This window comes from Platalea leucorodia, assembly GCF_965183815.1.
Source record: "Platalea leucorodia genome assembly, chromosome: 11".
NCBI classification, from domain to species: domain Eukaryota; kingdom Metazoa; phylum Chordata; class Aves; order Pelecaniformes; family Threskiornithidae; genus Platalea; species Platalea leucorodia.
This window is the reverse complement of record NC_138833.1, coordinates 16,807,736-16,826,924: the sequence shown is the minus strand read 5'-3', so window position 1 is coordinate 16,826,924 and position 19,189 is coordinate 16,807,736.

Sequence of the window (19,189 nt, the reverse complement as noted above, 5' to 3'; positions counted from 1 at the left end):
ATGGAGGATTTTAATGAGTTCAGTGCCTTTTTCTTTCTTTATTTAATCTTCACTTTATTAATATGAGTCAATCTTCTGATTGTTTTAGCGGCTAGTTCAAATGTTAATTGTCAATAGGAAAAGATAATCTAGCATCTTGGCAAGGCTCTGCTGGTATTGTGGCTGCTTTATTGAATCACAGATGGAAACATTTAAATTCAGGATGATTTTCTCATTCCAGTGTTTTGTCCCAGTTAAAAATTACTGGTTCAGACAAGGTTAGGAGATCTAAAGAAGACAGTATCTGCACTTAACTAATGCCAACAGCAGATGTCACATTACTTGCCACTCTGCTTTCTTACCGATTCATTTAGCCAAATTCTGCCAAATACCCATTTGGTTTATTTTAAAAGCCCTGAGCCTGCAAGGTACAGAATGACCTTTAATCATTTTATATGGGATTTGAGAAATTTTAACGTTCCCTGTGAGGATACAAAGAGTGTTTTTTATCTTTTGGAATAGACTGTTCCAGGAAAATCAGATGGGGTTCTCTGCACAGGCAGATACACCCTGAAACCACAGACTTCTGGCTAGCTTGCCACTGTCTCATTGCACTCAGCGCGAGACCAGTCTAGTGCCCCCTCTCGTGGAACTGGATTCAGATTTTCTCAAGTGAGGCCTCAAAACTGATCTCTGAAAGTTGTATGGATGCCCTGTTTATCACCCTCCTGTGAGCACTTAGTTCGGTTCCCCAGGGGAAGCCCCTTCCTCCGGGTCCCCTGTTATGGGGCCGGGGTGTGCACATGCGCTCAGCGGTGAAGCCCCATTTCTCCCCCATGGGAGAGCAGGCAGGACCCAGCGCGTGGGGCTCAACGCAGAGCCCTCCAGTGTTCTGCCAGTTTTCTAATGCTGCCTGTTGGATTAACACCCGTGCTTTGTTCCTTGGCCACCTCCGTGGCTGCCCCTCCAGTGCCCTCCGTGAAGGCTGCCTGTTCCTATGTACTCCTCTGCTCTCGGCTGTCAAGGTCGGTCTGGATGGCACCCAGAGAAGTCCATCACCTGGTGTAAAGGCAAGATTAACTCCTTTCTGACAGATAGGTCTGACCTGTCCTTTAAAACTCCAGCTGGAGGGAAATGACACAATCTCCTTTGAACACCTTGTCAGTGCTTTGCTAACTTTATGATTAGAAAATGGTCCATGATGTCAGGCTTATTTCTTCCTATTTCTTCCTCCCTTTAATGCACTTTATTATTACTATTCTATCCACAATAGACATGAAAGACAACTTATTCTCTTCCTTTTGGGAGCAGCCTCTCACATAATGGTGAACTCATTCTAATTTCCCTTGTCATTCTTCTCTTTTCTTGAAAAAAACTGTTTGACTATCCACTGCAATCCCCAAATCCTCTTCTACAGAAATGGTACTGAGCCCATGGTTACCCATCTTATTTACAGGCACTGATGTTTCTTCTTTAAAATAGCGTTGTGTGCTGTACTGAATTCCATCTGAACAATTCAGATCATTTCTCCAATTTATGTAGATCTATTTGAACTCTAATCCTGTCTCCAAAGTAATTGCGATGCCTTCCACTTTATCATTTTTAAATTTCATCCCCCAAGTTGATCAAAATAGTGAGTAGTGCAGACTGAGGGTGGGGTCTATCGCCTGCATTTTATAGTGATGCAGTCATAATTTTGCGCTCACATTTCAACCTTTACTATAAATTTTTCTGAACTGTGTTTCTTGTCAATCACGATATCACATCTGCTGCTTCCCTGTCTTTAATAAGACCAGTTACCCTTGGAAGAAGATAACTAGGTTTTCCTAACCTGTTTTCTCTCTTACAATTCCATATCGGCTGTTTCTTATCACCTCATTTTCTTCTATGTATTTATGGACTGATTCTTTTAATTATTTTCCAGCCTTCTTACAGGCATTAACTTTTGTTCCTCAGGTCCTCCTTTTTAAAAGAACTTTATTTGTCACTCTGTAAGTACAGCGTTTGTGGCCCCATCCCTGCACTTGCTGCATGCATTCTCAACATGATTGCAGGTGGCCGAGCAATTGCTCTATCCAGTTCCCTGAGAATCTTCTAGTATCATTTAATAATCCTCTATGGACACACAATTTACAGAAATAGTCTTAACCTTTTAAGGGTTTAAGCGTTTGGTCACAGCTGGTGTTTTGGTGAGGGCTCACATAAAAAGGGCATGTTAACCTCCTTATCATCATGCAGCACTTGCTTTCCTTCCCTGCTAAGTAATGGTCGTATACTTTGCTTTTACTTCTAATGTATTCATAAAAACTTTCATTAGTCTTTGTTTGCAGCTTTTTTTATTGATCACTTACTAGTCTTCCTTTTACCTCAGCATAGGCTGCTTATTTTTTCATCATCTTTAGTAGAAGAACATGCATCAAATTTTCTTTGATGGCCTCATTTACTGTCATCAACTATTGAGATGTTATTTAGAGAAGAAGCTGGAATAATCAGACTGGAGTATTATAAAAATAGCACTCTGTCTTTTAACCTTCTCAGTGCCTTTCAGACATACAATTTCACCACTGAATATTTTGGGTCTACTTCAGTCTTTAAATACATGCAAAATGGTGGCTTTGAGTGCTTTTGGATTATGCAACACATGAGAAGAGGGTCCTTGTTTCACTTTGAATTGTTGTTTGTTTGGAGGAATATTTGCTCAGTCCTCTGCAAATCAGGTCGCTGATTTTAGCAGCCAGCCTTGAGTTAAACAAATCTGGGAATTAACTGGCCTGAGTTCAGTTAATCGATTGTAAAATGGGTTTGCTAATTCTGGAGCTGCAGCAATCTGTGGAGGAGTATGGGGAGTTTGTTTGAAGGCAGACTGAACTAGCAGAAGCAAAACAGAGCAATGTCATTTTTAACACCACCTAAAGGTAAGCACTGTGCTATGAGTGGAATCTGCTTGTGCAAGTTATCAGTCCAGTGCTTTTCCCATAAAAATGTGCACTTCAGTAAAACAATTAAATCATTTAATTACATTTTATTTGAATAAAAGCCACAGCACTTGTATTGTTCTTAAAAGATAAAGAATGAAAAGGGACCTGTGAATGTAATCTTACGTGGAAAAAGAATGCCCTGGGTATGGATTTCAGTAGCAACGATTCAGTAACAAGAACATATGCTTGATTAGCTGCAATTGGCTTTAATGTTTTCTCTGGCTATTTTATACTGTCCTGGAATTCTTGTACTCTAAATCCTTTTATCTAAACCAGATGTACTTAACTATCACGTAATAGTAGGTTTGATCTGGAGGTTGAGAATTCACAGTTTTACATGTCAGTAACAGCTTTCTGAGAGACGCAGATGTTTCCTGTTAACTTAATTTCAGTATCTTTTAGACTGAATGCATTTATTTATTCACATGTTTACAGAATCAAGATAATGATTCCAATGCCATGGGGTAGTTTATTTCAGTTCATTTATCTAATGTTTAAATAGCATTATTTGCTTTAAATATCAAGGTTTGCGAGTTGGGGGGGTGGTTTTTTTTTTCTTTACTTGAACAGGCCTCTCTCATTTCACTCGTTAATCTCTGGCGATTTCACTGTCATATCTGAATAAAGAATCAGAATTAAATTTTAAATATGCATATTGACAAAAGGCAAGAAGATCATAATTATAAATGATTGAGTGGTCCAAGCCCACATCATTGGATTAATTCTTCACTCCTTCGCACCACTGTTAATTTGGAATAAATTTGCAGCAATCAAGTGATCTTAACTCGTGTGGTAAGTATGAAGATCTTAATGTTCTGCCTGAGCTTTAATTGAGCTTAAAAGGCCTAATTCCGCCTCAAATCTATTCTTATTTTTGTTTCAGACCTGGAGTGAACGTAGACCTTAAATTTGAAAATGATCCTCCTGTCTACATATTAGCTAGTGATAGTTTTCCCACCCAGTAATTGCTTCCATTAATAGGCTCAAACTTTCACGTAAGGATGGAGGATATAGTGCAGCCGTGCCGATGCGCTGCTGTAGCTGCTGAGGTAGTTTTACAGCAGATCACTTAAACATATGCATGTATGGAATGGGATTACATTTTCCACATGTTACTCCTATCACTTCTCATAAGATTTGTTGCAAATATGCAGTGATTTACTTAGAGAATGCCAGGAGGGAATAAAGCCACAAAAGGTCTCAGAGCTTCAGAGTGAGGTAAATAATGGGTTGTAATATATTTAAAAAATGATCATGAAAAACAAAGGAAAAAGAGAGAGGAAAAACACATTCCCTGGCTATGAAGTTGTTTAAATGTAAGAGTCAGGAGCACTGTTCAGTTGGGAGTATTTTCTTGGCTTTTCCCTGCATAAATAAATCATCACAGCGTACATTAGTGGACGTGGTGATACGTAGTAAATTCTACTCCGAAAGCCCCTCGCTTCGTGCTTCCCTCCCCTGTCGCGGTACCAAGCCCTGCACGACGCCAGGCTGGAGCGTTACCCCGGGCGTGGCGTGCGGAGCAGCCGTGGGATGCAGCCGTGGGATGCTCTCAGGTGGTATCTGGCTGTCGATGGGGCCAGGGCTGGCGGCCAAGTGGCACAGGGGCATGCAGTGGAGCCCGCAGCAAACCCATGGCCCGGGGGAGCTGCACGGCTCGCACGAAACAGAGAGCAAACCTCCTGTTAAGACATAGCAACTGTTTCCCTTTCCCTCTGAGTATAATGGGATCTGAGGCAGATTTCTGCCTCCTGTCTGCCTGTGTCTGTAGAGAGGATGCAGAGGATAAATGGTAAAAAAAACACAAACCAAACAAAAAAAACCCAAACAAACCAACCCACAAAAAAAACCCCAAACAAACAACAAAAAACACCCTTCTTCTTCGCACTTTTTGCATTCAGTATCTTTCAGATAGTTATACAAGACATCCAAAAATTTACCTTGTAAAAAAAAAAAAAAGATCGGTTTAATTAGGGAATACGGGACAAAAAGAATAATGCCTCTTCTGTTTGTGTGCACACAAATGGTGAAACAACTAGGGTTGGGTTTGGTTTTTTGTAGGTTCCTTTTATTTGGGATTGAGAAATGGATGACAAAAAAAGGAAAAGCTGGGATGTCTCCTGGCATCACAGCCAAACTGAAAGTTTTCCCATAAATAACAAGGAAATTTTCCTACAGGCAGAGCTGCAACAGCGACGCATTTTAGATTAAAATCTAGATGTAGCATGTTTAGCCAGTTGTCATTTCTTTTTTAGGCCAGCATAAGAGTTTTATAGCAAGATACTCAGTCTATAAGCAGACAGGTGTATTCACACAGAAGTCAGTGCTCATGGAGTGAATTCACGCGATGCAGAGCCTGCTCTGCAGCTCGTCCACAAGCTACAAAAACACCCATCATTAGTTCTCACAGCAAAGCCTCACTAGCAGGGGAAAAAAACCAAGACAAAACCAGCTCAGTAGAAGAGCAGAATGTTAATTTGCCATTAAATCAAACTGGGGTTGTGAACAGGTTATCTATTGCAGATTACAGATAAGAAGCAGGAGGACAAAATTGGAAAGAGGTGAACAGGCAAAGTTAAAAGTTCTTAAACTATCAATTATTAATGAAATCTGACTTGGTGTGTGTTTGCCTTGTGCTCAAGTATCATCCTCCATTATGAGCTTTGGCTGCTCATCAGCCCACCTTCCCAGTCCAAACTGGGACTGCAGTGGTGGGCCTTCCCGGCCCGCCTGGCTCCCGCATGGACCAGCCTGGACCACCGATGGAGATGGAGGGGGCTTGGGGTTGCAGGAGCGTGTGCTGCCCAGGAGGATGCGGCCGTGGGGGCTTTCACCCCTGCCCACCTCCCTCTCCCATCTGCTCCCCCCGGCACACAACTGCAAGCAAAATAGAGACCTCACCCCCCGCTGCACGTACCCTTTCAATTCTGTTGGACAAGCAGCTGTAGCAACATCTGCCAGCTCTCAAAACACCTACACTCCTGCAGATACAGTTCTGGCTTTTTTGGTCATACCTGGTGCCTGTGAGCACTGTTACTATTAATTTCCCCTTTCACCTGAGCCTTGCTCCGGGCTGCCTTTGTCTCGGGCTGGGGGTGACCCGTCCTCCCTGGCACGGAGAAGGCAGCAGTGTCGCTGCATCCGTGAATCCCCCTGTCAGCAGGAGTGAGGAGCTGTAATTAAGGTTGTGTGCTGCTGAGTGGAGAGGGGGAGAGGAGGAAGAACTGGCAGGGAGCTACGAAAATAATTACTTCCAACTGAATCACAGAAGCAGTAAAAACTGCTATGGAGCTAACTTTTGTAACTGTTACGTAGTCATACTAAATGTTCCTTTTTATTCTCAAATAATAAATGTTATTCAAATAATTTCTCTCCATCATGAATTATATATGAGTATGGTAAGTATTCATAATCTATTAAAAATTATCCTATTTTGAGTAGCATTAATATACTCAGATGATTATTTCAGATCATGCTCTAAAAAGCAAGGAAAACACTGTTATTTTGTCATTAAAATATATCCTAGCAATACTGTACAGTACCTGCAACTCACAGCCAGAAATATATGTCAAGTTGACGTGAAAAGTACTGTTTTTCAATAGTACAGTAATTCTGCTGCACAGTTCCTTATTCTTATCCGGGAATCCAGCTCTGGGTGAGAAAATTAGTTTTACTGACCTAGAGAATCTCAACAGCTGAAACTTTCATATACTGGGGATCCTGATGGACTTCAAATACCGGAGGTAAGAAAAAAAGAAGTCTTTAAAATCATATGGCCCCTTTCCTTGCCAATGCGGAGCTATTGCTTTCTGTGCATAATCCAGGCTACTTTTAAACATGCTAATGACTTGCCACTGCATTGCTGAGAGGAGGCAATGCATCCCTAAACAGAGAAGGTATCTTCCTTAAGTTATGATGAATTCCCCTTTAACCATGGCACTTGAAAGCATCTTAAATATACATTGGAGAAATACAACAACAGTTTTTTTCTTTCCACCACAATCTGTAATTAATTGGCTTCACTGATTTGTAGGGATTTTTGCTCCTATTTCTTTCTGATTGTTTTGTCTGTATAAGTGAGTCTGCATGCTCCTTGTGTGTGCAGCATTTCTGAGGAGGTACTAATGTTTTCATGCTGTAAGTAGCTCTGAAGCAGTCACATTCAGCTCTCTCCCTGCTTCTACCTCCAGCACATTTGTTTGCTTGTTTTCACTCTGGATTGCTAAGCAGATGATTGAATAACCGCAGAGGCCCTTTCTTGTTCCTTCATTATTTTCAAAGCAAATACAGGCAGAATTCTAAACCCTGGAGAAAATACAGCTAAGCTAAATTTTGAAATTGTAAAGTGCTGGCAGCAGCTAGATAATACTCATTAAAAACATCAAGCTGCAGCTCTGAAACCTCTCTTCAGTTTACACAGTAATTCGGCTGGAAGTATGTTCTATGGGAGTTTTTTCCATGGAAACCTGAAGTGTAATCCCCCAAACAACTCACTTCACTCTAATGTATATGGGCTTGATGTTTAGATACCACCCGGCTATGTTAGTCTGGTTGCTATGGTCATGTTTTCTTTTTCATATAATCTTTGATTAATACACTAACCATCACAAGAAGTTGGAGGACTGGTATATGAACATGCCATATGGAGCGCGCTGGGTAGAGATGGGCTTGCTAGATGCAGAAATGCTGCTAGTTTCTTCCAAGAAACTCTGGCAGTATAAACAGCCTTGGCCTGTGCTTATATAGTACCTCAATCCCCTCCATACCGCTGCCAAGATTTCTCACTGCAGATTTTTTTTCACCCGTCATCCCCACCCCATCACTCGGTGCCGGAGCCTGCTCGCAGCCCGGCTGGGTTGCCTGTGATTTACAGCACATCCAGCTCTCCCAGCTCCAGCCCCTCGCAAACCAAGCTTAACCTTGCTCATGGCTTGGTGTGGGTGGCTTGCTCAACGCGCACATGGCAGGCTCGGACCTGGGTCATGCAATGCAAAAAGCTGATGTCTTTACCCAGCTCGGGCCCTTGCAGCTTTTTTCTATTATCATCGAGTTTCTTTTATTTACAGCCTGCAGTTAAGCAGGGTGGCAAATCTTCAGATGATACATCTTGGCAAAAGTGTTGACTTTCAAGCACAAGAGTGCAACACTTGATGAAGCTTAGAAAGCCAACAAAGCTTCATGGATTATAATTCTGCTCCAGTTTTTTCCTACTATAAAATGCCTTTTCCCTTTTTACCAGTCTCAGTCAATTCAGTTTACAAAGATGTTTATTAATTATTATCATCTCTATATCACAGAGAGAGAAACTGAGACATGGAGAAGGGGAATAATTCAGCTGGAGGACACTAAGCAGGCAAAGCAGAACCATAGTCTAGGTCCCCAGTTCTGCTGAGAAAACAAAACCAGAACGAAAGTGTATCTTTACCGTTTGCTCATTAATCTATACCATTATCAGCAACTTATCTGCATCGTTCTCTAAACCAGTAAACTATTTTTAAGTGCTATATTTCTATTGCTGTGGTTCTCAATACTTCTCACTGTTTTCAACCTTTATTTCAACCCATCTACTGTGGGATTCGCCTGATCAGATGGATATCTGTCATGCAGATGTAGATATTGGAGGCTTTGCAGGCAATGGAAATAAATAGGCTCTATAAGGCACTTGTCTTATCTCAAAGTAGACTACCATGATAAGTCAGATGAGTCACACCCTTTGACCGTAAAGGCAAGCCAGGGTGACTCAGATGCAGACACGAGACCTTGCGAGATGAATCCTTCCCGAGGCAGTAGGAGGTATGCAGATAGCTGGTTAGCAAGGCTGCCTCACATAGAGCACGCGTCCAGTTTTCCTCGCGGGAGGGGATCTCCTGTGCAATACGGCGTCTTCAGCGGCAGCTGGCAGTCGAGGCTGAGCAGGAGCCTCATGCTCCATAGCAAACTAGGAGCTGGGCAGTAATGCATTGACCCAGTGCCATTGCTGAATTCAAGCTGGCTGCTTGAAAATGCAGCATCCTACGGATTCGTGGTCACTGGCCACATGCATGAGGGTCTTGACAAGGCCACTGGGGTTTCCCTAAACCTCCTGGTGTAAAGTTTGAGCACAGTCAAAGCACCCCTGACCTCGAATCTGTATTTCACCCAGGAGAAGTAGCACCAATAATGAACCTTCTTCCCAAAGTCACTCTTTGGCCTTACCTTTTAGCCAAAATATCCTGGAAATTTAAAGCACAGGATTAATAAAGGAAGAAAGCAGAGCAAATATAATTTGACCTCCAAAACTGTTGATCGTAGTGGCCGGGACTGTTACAGGCAGTGGGCGGAAGAGTAAGACAATTTCAGAGCAGCCTTCCAGCAATATTTAGACTCAATCGGCATCCCCTGTCACCAAAACTTGAGCGAGGAAAGTTATGAACGTCCATTTTCATTTGCCACTAGATGGCAATCTGTGTATACCAGCTTTTCTTAGCTGCTATAAGGTTTGCTAAATCATGGGATCTGCTCCCGAGGCTGCTGGATTCCTTCTCCTGGGAAGTGCTAACGCTGGCCGGTGGGTGCCGGAGCCGGTGTGTGGGGCTGGAGCTGAGGGAGCTGGACCAAGGAACTGCTCCTGTTAAGGGCTGGTTCTGTTTTAACTTGATTAGGTTAATTTTCATCTGAATCGGTTCCCTGATCTTAGACTTGTGGCAGGGTGACATGAACACTGCAGGAGGGGACAAGGTGGTGGGGGGCAACAAGCCAGATCGTCCTCCAGCAGTGTTGGATGACATTGTGGCCCAGCAAATAGATATTTGAAGTAGTGATGCTATTTTAAGAATACTTTCTAATCTGTTGGAGCATAAGGAAAGAAATCCTCACTTTGATCTGTGAATTATCAAAAGTTTCCATTTGTTGTATGGCTAACATTTTTAAAGAAAACTCCATTCTTCTTCCAAAGGAGGTGGTAGGCATTTATTGTTTCTGTACTCCTTTTCTGTCGAATAAAGCTCAGCAATGTCTCCAGGTGGCACCAGGTCCGACAAGAACTCAATGGATCACTTGGGTCTGGTGCTCTAGGTCTGATTTCAGATCTCACAACAAATTTTGTCTCGTACTGCGAATGCAGTCCTACAGCACACTCGGGTGGTTTGGGTGTCATGTGCACACAGCTTCTCCTCGTCCTTTCCAACAGAAGCTAAAAATTCTGTGTAACAATACTAAAAAAAAAAAGGGGGCGGAACAAAAGAATGATTTTTTGGCCAACTGCCACTTCACTTAGCAGGGAAAAGTTAATGGCTGTTCTAGTGACCTCCGCAGTCGCTGCTCTCATTTAACCAGTTACACTTAATTATGCTGAGTAATATAAAAATTCCATATGTTCTGTGAGCAAATTCCTCCTTGGTCTATGGAAAACGGAAATCCAGCGGAGGCAGGAGAATGCCTGTGCCTGACAGCACAGTCATATAATCTATTTTTAACTGAATTTCTCCATCTTCTTTGTAAAGGAATAACACTTCTTCATTGCCTCTGGCCGTAATTAATGTGCCATAATTCAAGTCCAAGAGACATATAAAAACAGACTTAAAGCAGAACATTAGCTTTCAAGCAGAGCAAATAATTTTGGAGAAGTTCAGTATTTTCTACGCTTAAAACTCTTTTCACTGGTTTTAATTAAAGTCCTTCAGTTGCTTGAACATGGAATGTGCTTTCTTCAGCTGCGCGCTGTGTTTGAGCGTATCTGTCTCCGCCAGGACGGGGTGAGGCAGCCTGGTTTGCTGCGGGAGCTGCTGTCGGCAGAGCTTTTCCATACTGATTTGAAACGGCAGGAGTATCTAGCCCCTGGCTTATTTGTCTGAAAATAGAACTGTCGTTTTTGTTGCAAAAAAGGTATACAGAAGAAAGTAAATGTTTGAAAACATTTAAAAACTATATTTAGCAATCATTCAGCAATTTGAATTGGGTTCAGCATCCACATCTCCTTTCTTTCAGTTACCTGGTGACCAGGCAGCTCTTGGGAAGCAAAGTACTGTTTAAGCAGAAGAAATGTATTTCAGATAAAACATGTTTTGAAACAATAAACAGTTTATATACATATATATGACTAATGCTGAGGAGCCTCTGCCTGCTTCAGGGGGCCCTGGGGCTGCCGGAGTCTGGCAGCAGCAGACCCCATTGAAGCCCTCCTGCATTCACCACATTAGGAGCAAAGCACACAGTGAATGGGTTAAAGCTCTGCTCCCTCCTCTCCTGTGTGCTTCCCCTGCACCACCTGAGCTCTCTGGCCAGCAGGACAAGTTTTAACAAGCCCCCTTGGTCCCCAGCTGTATGCAATCAGCATCAGCACAAGAGGCACCCTTGCATGTCCTCCTCCCTTATAGTCTTAGGTCATTGTGGCTACAGCAACAACACTATTTACTAACAAAAATATATATTAAAAAGGTCACATGCAATCAGAGCAGGCAAATGGGGAGGATGAGGCCCTGGGAACCGAGGCAGGACAGCAGCAAGAAGACCCATTGCTGCCTGCTTCAGGCCCACCCGGCTGCAGCTCAGCCCATTAACTAGTGCAGAGGACCTCCAGCAAATGCAGGTACTGGTTTGCCTGTAGCAGCACTCTGCCCTTGGGCAGCACAGAGCATCTTGCTCACTTCCAGTTTGTGATGTTTGTAGGCTGGTTAGGGTGCTGGTTTAAAAGGGGCAGAAGGACTGCAGGTGTGCCCCAGCCACACAGTGTGCCCCATCCATGCAGGTGAATGGAATTAGAATAGAATAGAATAGAATAGAATAGAATAGAATAGAATAGAATAGAATAGAATAGAATAGAATAGAATAGAATATTTCAGTTGGAAGGGACCTACAATGATGATCTGGTTCAACTGCCTGACCACTTCAGGTGTGCCCCATCCCACGCAGGTGTGCCCAATCCCACGCAGGTGTGCCCCATCCACGCAGCCCTGCTTATTAGTGCAGCCAGCCTAGAGCTCGTTCCTCTTTTGATGGTCACTTTGGTTGCAGAGAGGGTGCTGGGTGCAGGTAAGGGCTTTTCTGGGGGAGCTGGGGCAGGGGCTGCCTGGGGAGTGGGGGTGTGCATTAGGGGAGTGAGAGAGGGGCTCCTTGGCGGCTATGAGATGGTTATTGCAACCCAGAAAATAGCTGGGTTGATACTGTTGGACTGCAGTATTTGCTCCTCTGGCTGCTTTTTTCTCTGTGTGCCTGATGCTGTGGGTGCCCAGGTTACTGTAGCTGCAGTGCTGGCTCTTGGGTTTGTTCTTGCTGGCCACATGCGGCACACAAATGTTCTGTGCTGATGCTGTGGCCACCCTGGGGGTGCCCTGGGCAGGGGGAGCCTTTCTCCCCTTTGGGCACGGATGGCGATCAGGGCTCTGCTGTGCACTGGAAGGAAGAACAAACTAATTTCAGTATATACTATACAGTAAAATATTTTACGTTGTTACGGCAACTCAAATTCTAAAAATAAACCAAGGAAAAAGAGATGACATACATCAAAATGACCACGTTTTATTTAAATTATGAGGGTTTTTTTAAACACTTTCTATGCAAAGAATTCTGAAGTTTATTTTTAAGTTTTCCTTTTCTTTGTAACTTATAGCCTAGAAGGAGTCAGGTATTGCAAAAATGTTTGCAGAGGCTGCTAAGTGACAGCTCCCAATCTTTGTGAGCAAAAACTGACCAGTTGTACTTTGTGGTAGTGACCAGGGCAGCAGCAGTAGCTGTTTTATGGTCTTACCCACAAATACTGGGGAGGATAGAGCTGCTGGGCTGGCTGTTGTATAGGCAAATAGTAACAATTACTATGCTAATCCCAATAATCATATATTGGCATTATGAGCAAGTGACTTTATAGGCAATCTTCATCCAGTTGTGTTACTTTACATGTGCTGTATTTGTCCAGAACTGGCTGCCTTTCCCATCCCTTGTAACCCAGGTCAGGAGCTTTCCCTTTTTTACATTTTCCACTAGTTCTGTGTAGTGAAAGACAATTCTTGAAATGGAGTGTATTGTTTTCCTCTTCATAATAATAACAAACACATTCTTGCTTTGGTGGACTCACTAAATATAGCTGGTTTACACTGCAAAATCTTAAGGCTCTACTTTATCAGCAGGAGAGCCCACTGGTCTTGCTGCTGGGTGCTGCTTGGGAGCTAAGCTTTGAATTGCAAAGAACAGTGAACTTAAGTAATTTTTGGAACGACTGGAAAATGAGTTTTATTATGTCAAAATCCAAGCTGCAGCTGCAATCCTTTTATTAATCATAATTAAACTTTCATGGAGTTGCTCAGGAATGTGCTAGCTAGGGCAGGCAGGTCGGCTCCCTTCTGCTGCATCGGCCTGACTGAGCAATAAAGCCCTTGCTAGGAAGAGGGGCTGCAGGGAGGGTGTTTGGTTACAGTATTTGCCAGAACAGCAAATTCACACTGAAGAATGGGGTTTCCATCCTTATCCTAGCAGACTGCAGTGACCCAGGTGGAAATCCCAGGGTCGGTGCTGTTCCCAAATGCTGAGAGCAGCAGCTCCTCACTGTAGGATGTGGTTCTGCCCGTTCCCACACTCGTGCGTGTGCCAGGCTTAAGCCCTCAATGTTTCACTATGTTTGGAGAGGACTATTTAATGTGCTTTGCCTGTCTTACCTATAGGTCCCTCTTTGGTGGATACCTTACAGCCAGAGGTAGCACCCTCCCCTGATGGCGGCATGTCCCCTGGGCTCCCTGGAGAGATTTCCCTGATTTCCCAAGTTTCACACCTGTCTTTTCTTGGGGATTCAGTGCAAAAAAGGAGAGAGGGGCTGTGTGCTGCTGCTGGGGTTTCTTGACAGGTAATGCTGTGATTAAACATCTCCCTAGCCTCATAGGTACGGTGAGAGGCAGCGAACCCTTCTCGACAGCGGGGTGTCCTCTCCAGAGCCAGCATCCACCAGCAGGCTGGGATGCTGTGGCTGCTCTTCCAGCACTTGCTGTCTATGTAGAAGCCAGGAAAACCTGTGCCCTTCCTGCTGACAGCAAAGTGTGCAGAGGGAAAGGGGGGTCAGGCTCCCCTGCTGGGAACAGAGCTGCGGAGGGAGGTTTTCAGTGCTTGGTGCAGTGCCTGCAGTGGGACCTGGCCCCGGAGGCATGCAGCACTGCCCCTCTGCTGCCTTTATCCTGACCCAGAGCCTCAGGACAGGAGTGTGCACCTCCCTGGCACGTTTGGGGCTGAGGTGGGGATGGCTCCAGGCACACCGTTTGCTTCTCCTGTAGCTGGGTTAATCGCACATTGCTGCTGAAAGACAAACATCTGGAGAAGGGGCCACAGAAAGGAAATTTTCCTTGATTCAGAGGGAGAGTTGTGAGTGTCAGCTAAATAGTATGTGTGTATGAAAAGCGGCATTTAATTAAATAAAGATAATGTAAATAGAAATATGCATTAGCTTAATCTGTGCCATAGAATGAAGGCACTTCCAAAGAGCACGGAGGGGTGAGGCCGTGCACATGAGTTTACTTCTTGTATCCTGCCTTCCAGCAGGAACAAATTAACTGCCAAAGCCATGCTGTTTCTCTTTATATGTATAGACATATAAATAGGGTGCATGTGTGTTTACTATGTGCTGTAATTTCTTAGGTGCTATAAATTTCATGCCTCTTCCAAATATTTGAGCACTACTCTGACCTTTTAACCAAAACATGAAAAGTAAACTGTATGAAATCTATATGTACAGTGGTTGTCATTGAAAGCTAACATTTACCCATAGTCATTACTGTTTATATTGCAACAGCATGAAAAATTGCAAATACGGAGGAGAGAGGCTGCTCCTGATAGGAAGTGCTTTGAATCAGAGAAGCAATGGCCTGAGAGCGGTGTTGTGCTTGCAGGAGTTGGGCTTTTTCCACCCTCTCTGAGCATTCTCCTTGTACGCCTTGTCTCACCAAGGAGCCCCTCCTGGATTTGGGGTTTGATTTGTGTTTTGTTAACGAGCGTTTGAGCCGTCACTGATGCTGTGTCTGTTCGATCTTTCTTCTGAGACTGCAGCAAATGGCTGCTGGTTGTGGTAGTCGTTCCCTCATTACAGTGGGATGTGGCATTCTGGGGTAATAGACAGTAAAACTTGTGATTTCTGCATGAGGTTCTGAAATCTCCTGTTGAGATTCCACAGTTGTATTGTTCTGTTTGTCTTCATCCCTCGTCTCTTCTTTTTTTCTATTACTGTTTTGGGATGAAAGGGCCTCTGGGAGCTGGTGGTTGCATGGGGACAGCTCTCCTGGCTCTGCTCCAGGCACCCTGGTGTGCCGGGGGCGCGGGGGGCCCAGCAGCAGCAGCAGCTGCTGAGAAGACCTCATTTGATGGGACCAGTTGAGGCTGCCCGTAGCAGAGCAGCCAAAGGCTGTGGGAGATGGCTGGCATACCTGAGCTGGTTTAGGAGGGGTGGGCTTGAGCTGTTTTCAGCAATTCAAAGCAAGGGAAGTTTCTTGTCGAAGGAGGTTGGTAAAGGAGAGTGGGCACAGAGAGATGGGCTCAGCCCTGTTGGCAAGGGGTGGGTTACATAGGAGGCATTGCATCCAGAGTATTTTCTTTCCTAATGACCTGCAATTCCTGTCCTTTTATCCTTCATGAAAAGCAGCAGTGTTTTCAGAGGCTCTGGCAAGCTTGTGTGTAGGTGTGGGTACAGGCACCTCAACCCCAGGTTGCTGGAGCCTGAGTTCAGGGCTGGGGGGGGTAAGAGCAGCCCCTGGACTTCTAGGGCTGCTGTTAAATGGGAAACCCAAACCCTCCAGGGACTCCGAGTGTCCTGAGAGAATCCAGCCTGATGCCACCGAACTCCCCCATGCTCCTGGCACTGGTACTGGGGGCAGCCTGGGGAATGACTGGTCTGATTCCCCAGTGTAAAAAACGGGCTTATCCTCTGTCTCATATTGTAAATGCTGGGAGTTTGAGTTATCCTAAAGTAACACTTCAACATTTTCCACTTCATATGTCAAAGCTTTTACAACTGTCTGGCAATACAAGCATTTGCAGCTTCATTTTTACATGAGGAGTCTGTGTCCAGAAGGATCTTGCCGTCTTTACTAGATGACAGATGAAATGTATGGCATGATTTGTAAAGCAACCTACTTTTCAGGATCTTCAACCTTGTGTTTCAACTATAAGACTGTTTTTCTCCAATAGCTTTACTCTGATAATAAATGCCAGCCCTTAGTTTATAGAATTTTCTAGAGTTAATTTTAAGAGGAAGCAACATAAGATATAGGCACTTGGTGCACCTAAAAGAGGTCAATAATGTAGTGGCCTCTACTTTGTGGTTCTATGTAGCTACATAAACATCCAAAGAAATGGCAGAGAGCCACAGATCTAAGCCAGAGTGATACTAATGTTTGCATTTTATGCTGAACCAAGAGGCTGCTTGAACTATTGCCCTATTTACTCCATCAGTCTTTTCTATTAAGAGTGTTTGCTTTCTGGAGCAAGACTTGTGTCTCCATATGGTGACCCCTCTATCCTCAAGTGCCCTTGCTGGACAGTAAGACACATATTGAAAAATAGAAAACCAGTTGGATTTAAAATGAACGTTTAGTAAAAATATGTTACCTTTAGGACTATTTTGAAAGCCAACAGCCTGATGGATGAAGTGTCATTATTTAGCAAAAAAACAAGTGCTATTAGAACTGCCAGGGAAGACTCTCTATGTGGTACTAAAGAGTCGGTATACTTCAATGCAAAGCTGAAACTATTGAAACATGGGGTGGAGTAGGCTCAAAAAATTGCATATCCAAGGATTTCCACTGGTTACTGTTCCGATATCGTGTTACTGTCATTGATACCAGTAACATGGACAAGGCTGGAAAAGGAGAACAGCAGCATTTGTTGTCAGTCATGTTTTATGTAGGCTGTGCTAATGTATTCTGTAGCATGAGGCATGCTTCCATAAAGTTTAGTGTATTCATCTAAATATATTTATATCTCTTCAGTAAGTTTTGCTTCCTTTAACTTGCATGGTGTCCTCAAATTTTAGCCTCTTGCTAGATGCCTTTGCTGAGAATGTCGTGTAAATAAAATTATTAAACATACTTGAAACAAAGGGTTCACCATTGCCTGGGCAGGGAGAGGTGCCCTCGATCTGCTCCAGCCTCATTAGAGAATGAGAAGCACAATCTTACTGTTTTTACATTCATTTCAAAATAATGTTGGCCTTATTTATGTCTGATCTGGATGGACTCAGCAAGACTTATTTTTTACATGGGAGGGGTTTCCACCTTCCACAGTCTGAGAAGGAAGTTTGGATATTTTACACATGCTCAGCTCTTTGGGACAGGCAGGGAAGAATAATGCTGTCAGGTCTTAAATCTATTGGGAGAATATGGAAAAGCAGCGTGCAGTTACCAGAATTTGAGGGAACATATGATAGGAGTCATTACGTTTCTAATTACCAAAGTAATCACGACATTTACTTGGTGTATGGCAGTGTCTGGAAAGTTTTGAAGACCTCTTTTTCCACTGGAAAAGGTTCATTTATAAAACAAAAACTATTTGTAAAAAGGGTATGTTTCTTCCAAGTTTTCTAGTTTAAGCTCTTAGAAGAGGACCTTTTTCAAAATGACCTCTTTAGCTGGGAGTAACATTTTGTTTGAAATAGTAGTTAACTGATACAAGAAAAAAGTTAAAAGGAAAAGGTTGAAACTGAAGAGAAACATTTAAAATGTTTGTAATGAGATATTTTGGTGAGTTACCCTCTTAGCCTACCCATCAAAAAAAAAAGTGGACCAGCTTTTTTCCACGGTGATGTTATATAACCAATCGCTTGTCCTTTACAAAATCATTTCAGATATTTGCTTATTATAACGTTTTGTAGGAGCTATCGTATTTCGTGAACAGGAGAACACCCGCTGAGCGCTCTAGGACCTTCTGCACTTCACTACCCAAGGCTGGTACAGGCTTCACTCCATTAGCTTTATCTTCAGCTTCTGCGATATTCCGCTCGGCATAGAGGTGGCCTTGTAGGAGTGCTCCTTGGGAACTGGTTTTCTGTTAATATCTTCTCATGAATATCTCTATGCTCTTTTTGTGTTGTGAGCAAACTGTGTGTTTGATATAGCTCTCCCCCCCCCCCCCCCCCCCCAAATGAAAGAAATCATATCTGATTGAGAACACTTAATAGGCATTAAATTAGATGTTAGACATATTAAAAAAAAGACAGGACATCTATGTAGACAGCTGTGGGAGGAAAAAAGATTAGCTTTCCTGCCAAGCGGGAGTAGACTCAAGTAAGTCCAGTATTATCCATATGCTATACTTAAACTAGTGCTTGGAAGACTACGGGCATTCCTAACTATACCTTGTTTTCCTTGGCCATTTTATCGGCTAAATATCCACTAACTTTTGGACAAAATCCTGATTTTTCTTAAGTTAATGGAAATTTGCATGTACTTAGTTGTTGGGTTTGCCCTTCTTTTCTGTTGTAAGTTTTCTTTTTAACCATTTTTCTTAATTTATGCTTCTGCAGGCTGGCATTCCTAAGCATATATTTCTGTACCCTGCAGACCTGAAATCGCTAGAGATTTGTAAATAAATGTAAGATTTTTGCAAACTTGTTACTTTATTGTTCTCCTAACTTCCCCCTCTCCACTTCTTATTCCCAGTTCTCTGTTACTCCTCATACAACTAAGCCTGTTTAAATAAGATCCATGTGTTGGGTGAAGTGAGAAAAGCTTGTGGACTGTAAAGAAAACGTTCACTGAGTGCTACAACACAGCTTACTCAAAGATCAGAGATAATACAGCTGTTTTTCTGCAGTCAATAATACAGATATTCTGCACCCCCCAGCTCACAGATAATGAGAAAGGGCTGGATTATTTTTAAGGAAATTATGGAACTCTTTTCTCTCTCCCTTTTATAATATTGAGGGTGAAATATTCATGCATCAGGATGAATGCAGTTAATATGTAAAGAGTTGCCAGTATGCAAATCAAGTTGCTCTTTAGTGATAATTGAGACCATCATCTGGATGTTTAACTTTCACTGACTGTTGGTCCAGAAGGTCCTGTGGTGTCGAGGCTGTGATACAAGTGCTGGTACTGAGCAGAGTGTCATGAGTCTGGGATACCTTGGCCAGGAAGGAGGTGATTCTCACTTGTACAGACTTTGCTTTTTAAGGTCCTGAGCATCTTGTTCCATTTGAGGGGAAAAAAAAAAAAAATAAAAAGGTGGTCTTGCTCTGAAACAAGCTTTTCTGTGTTGCTGCAAATATCTGCCAGCTCTATAGGCCCCGA